The sequence below is a fragment of the Ictidomys tridecemlineatus genome, chromosome 14 (assembly GCF_052094955.1).
Source record: "Ictidomys tridecemlineatus isolate mIctTri1 chromosome 14, mIctTri1.hap1, whole genome shotgun sequence".
Lineage (NCBI taxonomy): Eukaryota > Metazoa > Chordata > Mammalia > Rodentia > Sciuridae > Ictidomys > Ictidomys tridecemlineatus.
This window is the reverse complement of record NC_135490.1, coordinates 64,841,987-64,856,617: the sequence shown is the minus strand read 5'-3', so window position 1 is coordinate 64,856,617 and position 14,631 is coordinate 64,841,987. Positions and strand designations below refer to the sequence as shown.

The 14,631-nt window shown below is 35.8% G+C and overlaps 1 long non-coding RNA gene across 1 annotated transcript; it reads left to right on the top strand.

Annotated features, from left to right (window-relative positions):
- Nucleotides 1–216: 216 nt before the first annotated feature.
- LOC144370635 (uncharacterized) lies at nt 217–13,628 on the top strand. The gene is made up of 2 exons (XR_013430540.1): nt 217–969; nt 13,369–13,628. It is a non-coding gene; the product is annotated as an uncharacterized LOC144370635 (long non-coding RNA).
- Nucleotides 13,629–14,631: the final 1,003 nt, after the last annotated feature.

Sequence of the window (14,631 nt, the reverse complement as noted above, 5' to 3'; positions counted from 1 at the left end):
TGACCTAAAACTTTTTTGCCTACATTTTGGTTGACAGTGGACCCCTCCCACTTACTGAAAATAACATTGCAGATTTCCTGCCTAACAAATGGTGGCAAAGAGGGGCAGAAAAAAAAAAAAAAAACGAGGCGTCAGTGATCCTACCTATGAAAATAGGGCACATGCTGTGCTAAAAAAGGAGAAGGATGAAAGGTCACTCAGTGGCTGTGTATCCATCCATTGTTCAGTGCAGGAGACGCTGACTCACTCTGCTGACGGCTGGGGAAATCCTGTATTTCCCTCTCTGGGGCCTGTTGGTTTCATCTTGCTTAGGAGAGGCAGGCGCTTTATTGTTCTGCTGGAGACTTCGTGCCACTATTGCAGACTTGTGCCAAGTTGCAGGTGGCCTCTATAAATTATGTCATTGGGTGTAACGTTTGGGGTATAACATTTTCTTCTATTGTTTGAACATTCTTTTCACTCACCTGGAACAATGTGGCTAGGTCTTCAAGAAAAAATCCTCCCATGCTCACCTGTTGTATTTTTATGCTGTTGTGGGTTTTTTGTTGTTATTTGTGGTGCTGGGGATGAAACACAGGACCTCATGCATGCTGGGCAAGTGCTGTGCCAATGAGCTACACCCCCGAACCTTTCTTCTGTTACTCTCAAAAGAAGTTAATCCCTGCATTTTTATCATATTAGATAAATACCATGTAATTGTCAATTATTTATTTCATTGTATTAAGAGAATACTACATGGGTTGTCAATGATATCCAATATCATGTACTCGATACTATCCTCCTCAATTTACAAGAAGGAAACAACAAACGTTAAGACATGGTGTCTGCCTTAAATGCATGAAGAAACTAAGTCAACTGGAGAATAATATGGCCTATAACTCACATCAGTCCCATGGCTGCAACTGAAGACCAAGGAGGACTCAGTGTGGAACTGCATGGACTAAGGTGAAGGAAGAAGTCACCAAAGAGGTAATGAGTGACTCGAGGGTTTGAAGTTTATGTAGGTTCTAAATTGGGAGGTAGGGAAAAAATTAATTCTGGTAAGGAACTGGCTATAAAAACTTGGAGTCAAACTAAAAACATGTTGGCAGAAAACAGTAAATTAAAAGTAGGCCTGAAAAACAAGAGAATATGCAAAGAGAGACTTAAATATGTGTTAAACTTTTATGTATGCTTCTGCAAATGGATGAGAATAGTGTTACGTGCATGTAATAATTTATGTAGTATTTTCTTAATATCATGCAATAGATAATTGCCGATTACATGAAGTTAACCTAATGTAATAGAGAGAGGTAACATTGTGGTATTTGGCTTGATGCACTAGAAAACAGAGGACCTTTTAGATATGTGCAAAGATACAATTAAAGCAATGTTAGAGAAATGCAGCAAGTGTTTATTAATTATTAATATAATGCTTACAAAGTAAATGAATAATTAAATTAAAATTTAATGTAGAGATGTTTAGAATTACTGAAGAGTATAAACTACTTACTAACATTAAAGAATCCACTTATGGACAATTAAGATTCTATGCCCAAATTACAGAATGATGAAACTGGTGGGATAAAAGATAATTTCTTTCAATCCTCTAATATATTTGATGAAGGATTTTCATTAAGATATTAATAAAATAAATAGTATATAGTATACTATATACTATAGTATACTCTCTATTATCTTGACAAATGTACACTTGTATAGGCAGCCTGATACAGGTCACATTATTTTAAAACATTCCACAATTTAGACTTATGCTAGGTTGTACTAATTGTTCTGAATTAGTGAAGTTTTAAACAGTCAAGGTAAGGAAAATCTGATCAGAGTAAGTAAACTGGTTCCATGTTCCAGGTGGTGCTTTGTTGACAAATCTGTGCATTATGGAGATACCATTTAAAAACTTATCGTAATAAACTGAGCTTGTTTCTTTTGTCCATTGCATAGAATATATATTTCCCACTGAGCTGTTCTCAACAATTTGCACTTGCTGATTTGCAAAAGATTTTGTGGAAAGGTTTTTTCGTTTGTTTGTTTTTGTAACTTTAAGTTTATTCAAGTTTCTTTTCCTCTCCCCCTATCCTTCCTGCCCACTTTTAATTTTCTTTACTATTTTATTGTCTGTTTCTTTAGGCTCAATGAATTATCTTTAAGCTTTTCTAAAATTTGACGGATTTAATTTTATTTGACATCTTGGTTATTTCCCATGATGCTACTCCTAACTGAAATCTGACTCGCATCTGTCATTCTGAGTGCAATCCAATATTAGAGAATCTTTCAATATCTACCTGTTGAGTCTTTTGGATATTACTCAGAAATATCTGTAGAACTCTGGCTTGCAAAGTGTGGCCAATAGGTTTAACTGCAATAATTTTCATTTTATTTCTATATGAAATACCTTTTGCTCTTGAACAACTTCAAGAATATTTGAGTAATAAACAGGTCAAATCTCTGGATATAAAATCTCGCAACCTAGCAAAGAAATGGTGATTTCATTCTTAATGTAGACAATGTTTTGTCTATATGTGACCTTTTCTTTATTTCTATTTTATTTTATTGATTCTTCTTAGTTATACATGACAGTAGAATCCATTTTGATAAAATTATATAAGCATAAGCTATATATTTCATTCTAATTAGGACCCCAATCTTATGGGTGGGCACAATGGTGGGGTTCACTTAAGTATTTTCATAAGTGTACATAGGAAAATTATGTTAGATTTATTCCTTTTGATTTCCAAGTATTCATATGCACATTCTCCTTATCATTTGCATATAATTTGTATATTCAGAGTCTTGTTCTTACATCAGAGTAAGTTTTAAATGGAAAGGTTTCATAGTCATTAGGTGTCTCTCACTGACATGATTTGAATTGGCAATACTAAAACAGAGTAGATCTGGGTTCAGGGGAAAGGACTTGGGAAACACAGACAAAAATTGCCTCTGTATTGCTTAAAAAAAATACAGCCTCTATTTTGAGCTTTTGTGTATACCTTTACATTCTTTTAAATTAGAGGATTAATTCCTGTGTTCAATGAATCATAGATTCTGATGTGTCTGCCTATCAGGAATCTTCCACAAAATCCAGGGTCCAGAGTTTTTATGGGGGTTTACATAGCCACATTTGATCGAATCACTGGCTATATGGTTGAACTCAATATCCAGCCTTCTTCCTTCCCCCGGGGTTGGGAGATTTGGCTGACCTCAAAGTGAGGTCCCAAAGTCCCATCAAAAATAACAAAGGCATTCACTCATATCACTTGGAAAATTCCAAAGATTTAGAGTCTCCCTTTCAGGAACCAGGGACAAAAATCTGTCAAATTATTTATTATCCAACTGGGTCCAATAATTTTAGCAACTTTTATCAATGTTATTATGCCACCGAGTACCATAATAACTGTGAGGCAAAGGAAGTTTCCTACGAATGTTCACACTGTTCCTCAGAGACGAGAAAGGAGTGCAGACAGGAGTACACGTTCAGTTGAAGATAACCTTGGACACTCTGAGAAACTAAATGCTTTAGGACATAAAGAATGTCAGGTGCTTCACTCATTTTCAATTTTCAGATTTGTAAACAAAAGAATAAAGGAGCCCATCATAATGTACTTCTGTAAATTAAGTCAAATAAAAATGTGGTTTTGAATTCTGTACTCATTAAGTAGAATGACAATTAAAAAGTAACTTCTGAGGAAAAGCTGATGAATTCTCATTTGGGGAAGAACAAATAGAGACAGAATGTAAACTGGAACCCTCCAGAATTTGAAATACAGATGTCTGGCATATGCTGTTTACAACTATTATCACTGCCTGGTGGCAACACAGGAAAAGGAACTTCCATTGAACGCTTTGGTATTTGCTATGTTGATGTAGGTTTGATTTATCTTATAGTCTTCCCAGAGAAGCAATAACAGACTTATAAAGATTACATTAGCATTTTTATACCTCTATAACAGTGGCTTAGGTGATGGCTTTGCATCTTATTAGACAAAAATAAGAATATTTAAAAAGTATCCTGCTAGAGTTACAAGACATAAGGAGTCTCATGGATTACTTATTTATACCAGCTAATCCTGAGTCAGTGAAGGATCAACAGAAGAAACCAGACTTGCTTCATCAAAGAAGAAGGGTTTGAGGAAGAGGGTTAATTTAAGGGGTTTGTGAGAAGGAACACAAGGAGAGATCTCTTCTGGTCTCTTTCCTTCAGACAGTTAATTCAGTAGCATTTTACATTTAAGACAACTGAAGCCCAAAACAAGATAATTTCAACCAAGCTCTAAAGAAGATCCTGTTTACTAGAGGGGGTTGAGAGAGAAGAGGGGAGGAGAGGGGAGGGGAGGGGGGATAGTAGAGAATAGGATAGAGAGCAGAATTCATCAGACACTAGAATGGCAATATGTAAATCAATGGAAATGTAATTGATGTAACTGATGTGATTCAGCAATCTGTATACGGGGTAAAAATGGGAGTTCATAACCCTTTTGAATCAAACTGTGAAATATATCAAATTAGATGTAATGTTTTGAACGACCAACAATAAAAAAAAAAGAAGATCCTGTTTAAATAAGAGTACTACAAAAAATGTTAAAAATCTTAATTAGCTTTCCATTTCTATATCAAAATACCGAAGATAAACAACTTATAAAGAAGAAAGGTTTATTTCGGCTCACAGTTTTGGAGGTTTCAGTCCACGATCAATAGGCCCCATTGCTTTTGGTCTGCAGCAGATTGGTGCCTCAAGACACAGAGTGCATGTGGGAGCAAAGTATTCCTTTCATGGCTATGAATTAAAAAGAGAGAGTGGAGGCCCTAGGGCCCCATAGTCCATTTCAAACCCTTGATGACCAAAAGATGCCCCACCACCAGACCTCACTTCATACAAGTTTATGCAACCTCCCAATAGCACCCAGATGGGGACTAGGCCTTTAACACAAAGGTCTGTGGGGAGCATTTAAGATCTAAGCTACAGTAAACTTCAACCTCAATGAATTTAAAACATTCCTCAACAATCCGTCTGCTTTACATGAAGCTAAAAGTGATAGAGACTATGAAGAAACTATTTACTAGGAAATTTACTTTCCTCAAAAGGAAAATAACAGTTGTTTCAGACATTTTTACATCACACCACTTTCATATCACATTTAAGTAGACATTTTGCTTGTCAGGTTGCTTGTGGCAGATTAGCATGATTTATTTCGATGATTATCTTAATATTTTAAGTAAAACTTGTCCCTCTGTGGTGTTGGAAACTCTTTGTTAACATTAAGTGTCAGAATTATAAACTAACAAGGAAACTGTTTGGTTCCTATGCAACTCCAGGAGAAGATGTTTTTGTTCTCTTGGTTCTTGCAGAAGAGACTGCAGAGAGAGCTTGGGCCTAAGGACAAAACCAGATAAGAATCAGTACAAAGGCACCAAGACTTTTGGACATCTGGATAAAGGGAAGAAAGGAAATTCCAGCTATAGGCAGTGTAACTGGTTACCTTTACAGTATAAATAAAATCTCTAAAAGTGCCAAGGCCAATGTCTCGGCTTGGCACCAGAATCACGAGGCACTCACAGCTTTGTAGGTTCAAACAGCAATTCTTTATTCCCGCTCTCACACCACCTCCACACAGGTCCAGGGGCAAACACGTTCTGCCGTCTCCCGCACCAACCACCTACTCCACGAGGCTCTCTCCAAATCCCATTTTAATCTCACGAGAACTCAACGGGGAACAAGCAGCAGGAACACCCTAATCCCAGCAATAATCTTCAACTTCCAACTTCCCTAAAACCCATTATCTTAAACTGGCAACGCCTTAAACTCAAGGAGCCGGTTACTTCCTCAAACCTGATCAGCTCTAAACCCGAATCCGCCTTGGTCCTTGAGCAAGGTCACCTTATTAAAGCATGCATGCAATGTTCCATCAAATGTCCTCTAAGCAGCATGGGGTACGCTTGGCAAGGAAATTTCGATGCGTCATTCCTACTTGGTAATGGTCCTCAGCATAAAAGGGCCTGATATTTGGTTAAGATCTGGTTTCTGAAGAATGCTTCTTAAAACATTGATTGGTATTTTACCATGTACAGTTCATGAGGCCTATCTGTGACCCAGATCTTTGTAGGTAAAGCCCAAGATTTTATACTGGGTTCATATAAGATAGGCAAATGATTAACATTTTCCATGTATAAAGAACTCTTCAAAAAGATAAATATAAAACAGAAAAAAATGGTATATAACAGGCAGATTGCAAAATAAGAAATACAACTAGCAAATGAACACATTGGAAAAGCATTTGCCCTCACTAGCCATCAAAGAAACGTGATGAATAAAATATTTAGTAATTTTTATTTACTCAATTGGCAAGTAGATAAAAATTATATAATCTTCACTAAATGAACGTTCAGCATCTTCTTAACTTATAGTAATAAATGGAGAGAAATATGCTAATAAGTATGAGTCATTTTTGAAAGTTTTATATTTGTGAAACAGAAATAGCACTTTTATAAATCTATATTATATAAGAGCAATACAAAGAGTTGAGAATGAGATTTCTTCACAGTAAGAATCTGGAAACAATGCAACTTTGAAACTGTAAAGGTTTATTAAATTATGGACTTTTGTGGTGGAATATTTATTAAACAGTGACTAGTATATTCTCAAAGTACATGTTCTTCATATATTAAGTCTGAAAGAAAGATTTTTAAAAGAAGTACAATTTCTATTTGGTTATGAAAGATGCTATATGGAAAAAACACTAAAATATAAGCTAAAATTTTAATATCTGGTGTCTCTAGATGTGAAATATATTTCATTTTATACTTTTATTCTATATTTTTTTATTTTTACATGAAACATGAATTATTTTTAGAGATAGAGAAAACAATGAATGAAGGGGAATGAAGTAAAATGATCTTTAGCAGCCTTTCATCATCAAAATGTTGTGATTCTGTTTTTGGAAAGAAAGAGTATATTTATATATAGCCACATTTTAGTTGTAATGGGAGTTTGTCTTGCATATCAGCATAGTCCTGTTTGACATACTTCTGAACCAAGTAAAGGTGAGGAAATATGCACTATAATATAAGAGAAAATAGAGTGTAACAATTTAGGAGGCCAGGGATTCTTCTTGGAGGATGGCTGGATATAGCTGAATATATGCACCCATGTAACCCTCCTCTTCAAACACACATGAAACAAAAGTTTCAAACACAAATACAAAACTTACCAACTTTACACAGAGTGATAATTCTATTATATTTCTTTTATTTTTAGGATGATGGTAAGAGTTATAGAACATTGCACTAGGAGCTCAAAACATCGTGAGCACAAAAGTATACAAATATTCCCCAGGTATGGACCAAAGATTGAGACTCCATAGTGGGGTAAACTAATAAGGTGACTAAAAAAAAACCCAAAAATTGTATGAACTTTTGTTTGTACTAATTTATTATCTTAAGGTCTATATGTATACCTTTTCATAGTGTAAATATTAATACCACCAATGCATATAAGTTATAAATGAACATGAATTCACATAGATTAGAGACGTGTTCATTTCTTTTCCTTCATAAAACTGTGTGATTAAAAATTTGAAAAAAAAAGGGGGGGTATGGACTAAGGGTATGCAAAGAGAGATGAGAAGAGAAGACAGTTCTAATTAGGAAAGTTCCACTCAAAAAAGAATGAGTCTTGCAGGATGAATTATATTTTGCCAGACATACATATAAAAAAGATATCATAAAGAAGTGTTTTTTGTGTGTTCAGATGATCAGATTGCAGAGGGGCCCTTGGAGGATTCCAAGGATGTGGGAATCAAATCTGAAGACAGCACAGGAGAAGAGGAAGGAAGCATCAGAAAGTTGTCCTTTTATTCAAAGACACTAGGGCAAGGTGGTTTCCACAGAGCTTCTCTTACTGGCACCTTAGGAGTGGTGCATGCCTTTTATTTACTTTTGTCCAGATATATTCTCCACTCATCTTCATCTACTTAGTACCCCAGGAGACTGACCCATGGCTGCATAAACGGGTTCTCTTGCCCTGTGTCTTTCATTTGGTTCCTTCAGTGGGATGAGAAATAAGCATCACGAGGTCAGAGCCAAAAAGAAGGTGAGTCTGGAGGAAGATCACTTCTAGATACTCATGGTAGCTCTCTCTCTTACAAAAGGGTCTATGTCATATAGCTGCACATGCTTTTTTTTTTTTTTTTTTTTTTTTTTTTTTTTTTTTTTTTTTTTTAGTTCTGGTCACCAGAAACTTCCATTGTCAAGCTACTTTAGAGCATTACAGGAAGGGAGTCATTCCATATTGGTTTTCCTGTATTCCACACAGAACTTTGTGAAAAAATACTATCTTCTATTAAACTCTTCTCAAACTTTGAGTGTGCATCTATTTCATGTTGGGATTCCGACAGATACAGGTTCAAAAGAAGTGGGACTGGATTTCTAGATGGCAGAATATAGAACACCAATAGTCTGAGCACTTGGAAGCAGGGCCAGCACAGGAAAAGAAGAGAGATAGGGGTTAATTGGAAATGCCAATAAAAGGTTGATCAGGCCGTTTGTATAAGGCAGCAGATGTAGCCTCTGTTTCTCATTATAGCCCAAGAAGAGAACTGAGAAGGGAGAGGACACACAGGGGACTTCTGTGGGAATGTTCAATACCTTAATTTGGCAGACAACCCATAGGGGTTCACTTTATTATTCATTCTTATCACCGTACATTTATATTTCATGAACTATTCTTCATGTTCTATATATTTTACAACTAAACAAATAGGAGGGAAAGAGTGAATGATTGTGAGGTGAATGATAGCACATGTGTTTTCTGTTAATAAAATATTTGATATGTTTTACATACTATTTTCTGTTATTAATTTCATATTAGAATTGTGAAGCAGAAATACTCATCCTTTATTTCATATTTTCCCAGCAATATTTGAAAGTGTCCTATGTAGGCTGTCAGAATTCTATCATTCAATCAGAAAAAATTGTGAATCCCCAAATTATAGGATTCCATTTTGCAAAATATTCTTACTTGCCATCTCAAATCAACTTTAACCCGGAGGGTTTTGAATAACTAATTTTTATTTTCTAAAGATTCTTTAATCATTAACAGGAAAATTTAAAGTTCAATTAATGCAAGCTCAAAACCATTGCCAGCTTGTGAAACAACCTCAAAATAGACAGCCTTAAAATATTTACAATATTTTTATCAGTTTGAATTTTAAAAGTGAAGAAAATGTTCAATTTATCCCAGTTATCACAGCAATGAAGGATGCTTATAAATATCTAAGCAGGATGGAGTTTGGCAGTATCTGGTTTTTAAACAGAAAATTTCTCAGTACATATGTGCATAAAATCCCCTTGAGATTGACCTAGCAATGGAGAATAGTTTCAGGGATAAAAACAGAAAAGTGTTTATGATACTCATTCCCTACTGAGAATATAAATGAGTAAAAGACATTATTATTAAACCCATTTGAATTGGATTTTTTTTCTCCAACAACTTATATTTATTGCTTTCGGTTTCATTTTAAAGTCAACGTGAATTCAGATGTGAGGAAGGAAATGCTTTATTCATATGAAATTTCTGCAGTGATTTATACACGAATGCTTCAGGCAAAAAGTAAGATGAAAGCACTTTATTCTCCATTTAAAATTCTTTTCCACAGTTCATAACTAAAATTCTTTCTCACTGGTTATTGAGTTTAAACTCACTTAAAGCCCTGAAAAAGGCATGGGAGACGTGCTCTCTAGGTGGACTCTGTCCCTTCCTAATACAGAAGTTGCTGGCGCAGAAGAGGAAGAAAGGACATGATGGCTAGAAGAAAATCTACCTTGTGCAGCTTGACTTGATTTCTGTGGTGGGGTAGGGAGCTAAAAAGTTCAAAAGGTAGTGGAAGCAATTGGACAGGGATGGGGTTTGGAGGGCCTAGGAAACTAAATCTAATACTAAACACTTTTTACTTACAATAGTAAATCATTCTAGGCTCTTGAGAAATAGAACAATCCAATACATAGACTATTTCAGGAGAACTAATCTTATAGCCATGTACCGTATCAGTTGAACTGTATCCAGAGAGGTCAAACTTTGGGGCAACTGCAGCAATAAGAACCCATCAATGAGAGAGGGGTGGATCAACCAATAAGCTTGTATGATAATGTTGGTGGGAGGATGGACACAGAAGCAGGAATTGGAAGAATAAAACATAATTGCAAATCTCCTAGCCTTCAAGATTGAGGAGATGGAGAACAGGACCACTGGGAATATGTTTGTGATTGCATACAGATTTCAATGAGGAAGATTAGCTTGATTTAGCATATTGAGTTTGTGAATGTGCACAGTAGGTAGTGTGATTGTGTTGGTAGCCACTAGTGGCTAATTCTCTCCAACAGAATTAGAATGAAAAAGAGGAGCAGAGAGAAATGGGAAAGATCTTTAGTTTGCCATGAAAGCAGAGTGAAGGAATAGGAGGAGAAGCAACTGGGATGCAATGCTATGGAAAGGAACAGAAGAGCTCTGAGAAGCAGACAGGCACAGGGGTCAAGATTTTACTGACATCAAGGATGTAGAATTTGAGAATGAGCTCCACAGGATGAAGTAGCTGAATTTAATGGAGTAGCTATGGTTCAAGTCAGAACACAGCAGTTAATTTAGAAGGTAGTGAAGGCAGATTGCTAAACAAAGTTGCTGAATATTTATCACAGGAAGAAATGAGAAAGCGTAAGAACAAACTAGAAAGTGTGATGCAGAATAGCAGTTACAGAGACATCGGCATCAACGACAAGGTTTATTACTTTGGGTAGGGTAGTTGTTGTTTGCTTCTTTGTTTGTTTTAATATCTGTTGGATTTGGTTTTGGAACCTGAGATTCTTAGGAAATGGGAATCAAGAGGCCACCTGTTTCCAAATACAGTACTGCCGTGAATATACACTGCCATGATTCATCTGATAAAAGGTTCAATGCCATAGCTGTTTTTTAATTTTATTTTTGTGGCTTGAAATGAAGAGTTACAAAGATCAGCTCACATGAATAAAAAGGAGAAATAAAAAATGTTAAAATACTTTTTGTATCTGATTTCATCGTAAAGGATAGCTTCATAGCCCCCTTCTTACTGGTAAGAAAACAGCATCTTGAGACTACTTTCTGCCTGCTCAAACTGTGAGCATAGACTAGAACCAGATGTGTTCTGACCTTCTCCAAACCTACACACAGGCAGGAGGCCATCACATACTGTTTAAATACAGCCCACATGTCACAAAGGCAGGCTTGGGTTTTCCATGATGCACCTACAAGGCTGAGGCCCAGCCAGCTGGCTACGAAGGCCCCAGGCTACAATTCTACAAAGAACATGTTCCCCAGAGATGAAAGCCTGTGCTGTGACAGAGAAGTCACCAAGTGGTCACTCTTATACCAAAGATGGTTCATCCTTGGCCTAAGCTGCTTTAGCAGAAATTTGATACATACTTTTGAACTTTTTCTATTTCCTCATAATGAAAAAAAAAAAAACATGGAGATGTTTGTTAACCTGAAAGGTTAACTTTTAGAAACTGGAAAAGCCAAAAAGAGAAGAGTGCTTTAGGTTATTTGTTGTTTTGTTTTTTCAACATGACTCAAGCAACAGATTCTTGCCACTTCCCGTGTGGTCAACTGCCACTATCCAGTGTACCTCTCACTGGGAATTTTAGTTTTTAAATTCAGCTTTGACATTTTTCTTAATTTCTTTCCATGGCTCTTTTTAGACCACCCTGAAAATATTTTCCAAAAAAAGTTTTAAACTTGTCTGTTTCTCTTACATGCACACACACATCAATATCTCTCTCTCTCTGTCTCATGCCTGATCTTAAAGAATGAAGATAATACATTTTAACTATCAAGTTTAAGTTCAACAAATGTATTCTGAATACCAAGTGACAGTAAGCGATCATTTGTTTGTGTTTTTGTTTGAAAATAGCTATATTACTTTTGGGAAAATTATATTTTCTTCAATTTTTCTTCTTCCTATTGAAAAAAACATACCCACATATAATCAATATTCACCACCCACATATAATCAATATTTATTATTGATTAACTTTCCATTGTCCTTTCATGCATGTTTATAAATACATATATACACACATATATACACATACATATGTGTTTGCACACTTATAATCTTTAAATAACATATATATACAAATGTATATATATATATATACAAATGTATATATTATTAGCAGCTTCTTTCACTCAATATGCCATGACTATCATCCCTAGTCCAAAAATGTATCACTACATTCTCATTTTAATAGTTGTATCATATGATAGGATACACACATAATATTTTAAACTAAGCTCCCAGTGATGGACTTCTAAGTTATTATGATTTTGTACAATTAAATTTCGAGAAGTAAACTTACACATACATAGTTTTTAATTCTCTTCCAAACTCTTATTGTTTGTCAGTAGGTCAGCAACTCTTCCCCTCTCCAAGTTTCCTAACCTTACTTCAGATTGGCTTAAGAGGGCTTGAGCATAATTTTTGCTTGCATGAAGAGCTTTCAAGGAAATCACACTGTATGCACTGCTCCTAGTAGAACAGCTGGGATCCAATGGTGGGAGTTGCCTAAAGGTAGATTTTGGTTCAAACAAACAACAAAAGAAAGCAAGCTTTAATAGAGATACATTAAATACACAATACAGATGAAAAGGTATGCGGAAAGTGGCACAGCACTATAATGGTTAAAACAAATACCATTGTAATGGTGTAATTATAGAAGGAATTGCTTTACTCAGGGGTGAAATTCTAGCTATTGTCTAGTTTTGTACTAAAGCAGGATGAATGATTTTTAGCAATTACAAGGCATTTGGGTCCTAGGTGAAAGACTGAACAGGATGACCCTTTCTATTTCATTCTCCTATAAGTTTCTAAGATTCTCAGCTAGAGCTAATGTTGATCTGGCCTTGACTCTCACCCACTCACAGCCACTTCCCGAAGTCCTTCCCCAGAAAAGGTATGTATATTGTAGTAAGGGACTTTTGATGACCTTATTTTTGACAGATTCTTGACAGGGAAGTAGAAGGAGATATTTGGTATTGGGAAGCCTTTCACAGCTCCCACTTGAATCAGTACTTTTCTAATATCTATTTATAAGTTTCAAACTCAAATATCATGGGTCTCAAATAGGACTAATTTCTGTTCTTCCCTTTCCTAGAAGATATCCAGAAATTCAGTCCATAATATTTTGCTGGATTTTGAGTCTCTGGGTTGACAAAGAAGAATAGCAATAGGAAGAAACATGCACATTCCAGCATACCATTATACCCCAATTATAAATATTGTCAATCACAAGTACAGGGGATCAGGACAATGTAGACACTCTGTTTCAATGGACAATTTCTCACAACAGCCTCAAGAATAGATGTACTTCAAAGGAAGCATCTCGGCCAGTTCCTAGGAACCAGGATCAGCCAACTTGCCTTCACAGAGACTCTACTGCAATGTTCTTAGCCGTGCTTAGATACATTCATTAATGGAATGTAGCATTGCTCCACCGTCAAGAAAGGCCCATCACTGTGGAGTGAAGACCTGTACCTGAAAATGTACTATTTCATTAGATAAAACTTTTCCAAACTTTTGACATTTTAATAAAGAAAGCGTGGTCTCTGACATGCGTGCATTTTTCTGGTAATCAACTCCTTGGTAGTCCTCTATTGGCCTCTGAAGATTATGTTGCATATGGGAGAATATGCTGAAATAAAAATAATACATGTGTCAGTGCTTCTAAGAGGTAAAGATTGTCCATGTTTAGCAATGATAGTGATGGCATTTGCCTTTGCTGTCCTGTGTGGAGTCTGCAGGGTGGAGGAGAGCTTAGGAAAGGATCCCTAAGAACAGAAAGAGTTTTTATTTGCCTATAGCTCTTGTTTCTTTTAAAGAATCTCATATCTTTAAATAGTGTGTGATTCTCTTGTCAAAATATTTACAAGGGCTTCCTATAGCCTGAGGCTGGTGCTTTTTAGTTGGAATAATATTAGCTCAAGTGTTCTTTGATTGTAAGTACAGGAGTATGTATAGTTCTCAGATAAGACATCTTGCTGCAACTTAGACTTTCCAGAAGTTTTGATAAAAGAAAAAATAGTTATTATAGTGCAATTAAAATAAATATGAATAAAATGCGACCTTCATATACATTATTTTATTTGTGAAGGAATCCACATAGGTGGTTAGAAAAACCTCAAAACTTTTCCTTTTGCAGTTAAATGGGAACACAGGCATTCAGATATTTTCAACACCCTTGGGGATGCATCTGTGGAATTTTTTGAGAAGAATAAACCTAAAAGTGGAGCATTCACTCTTAGCCTGGTATTCAAAATTCTTCATGATGTGGTCTCAATACTTCTCTTTTATCTTTTTTTCCCCCATTGACTTTTATTCTGAAATCTAGATTTCAGCTATTCAGCCCTCACCACCCTTCAGGAGACACATACTCTAGCCTCGGCCTTTCTCATTCTCCTCTCTCAGCATCTTCTTCTACTTCTCCTCCTCTTCTGGCTCTAAGTTCAGCTCAAGAAACTCTTCTCCAACCCCCAGTCGTTTAGAAATTAGTCTCTTCTCTTTACCACATTTATAGTTTCTTTCATGTTATTTGTTATTAGTTTCAAAATACATT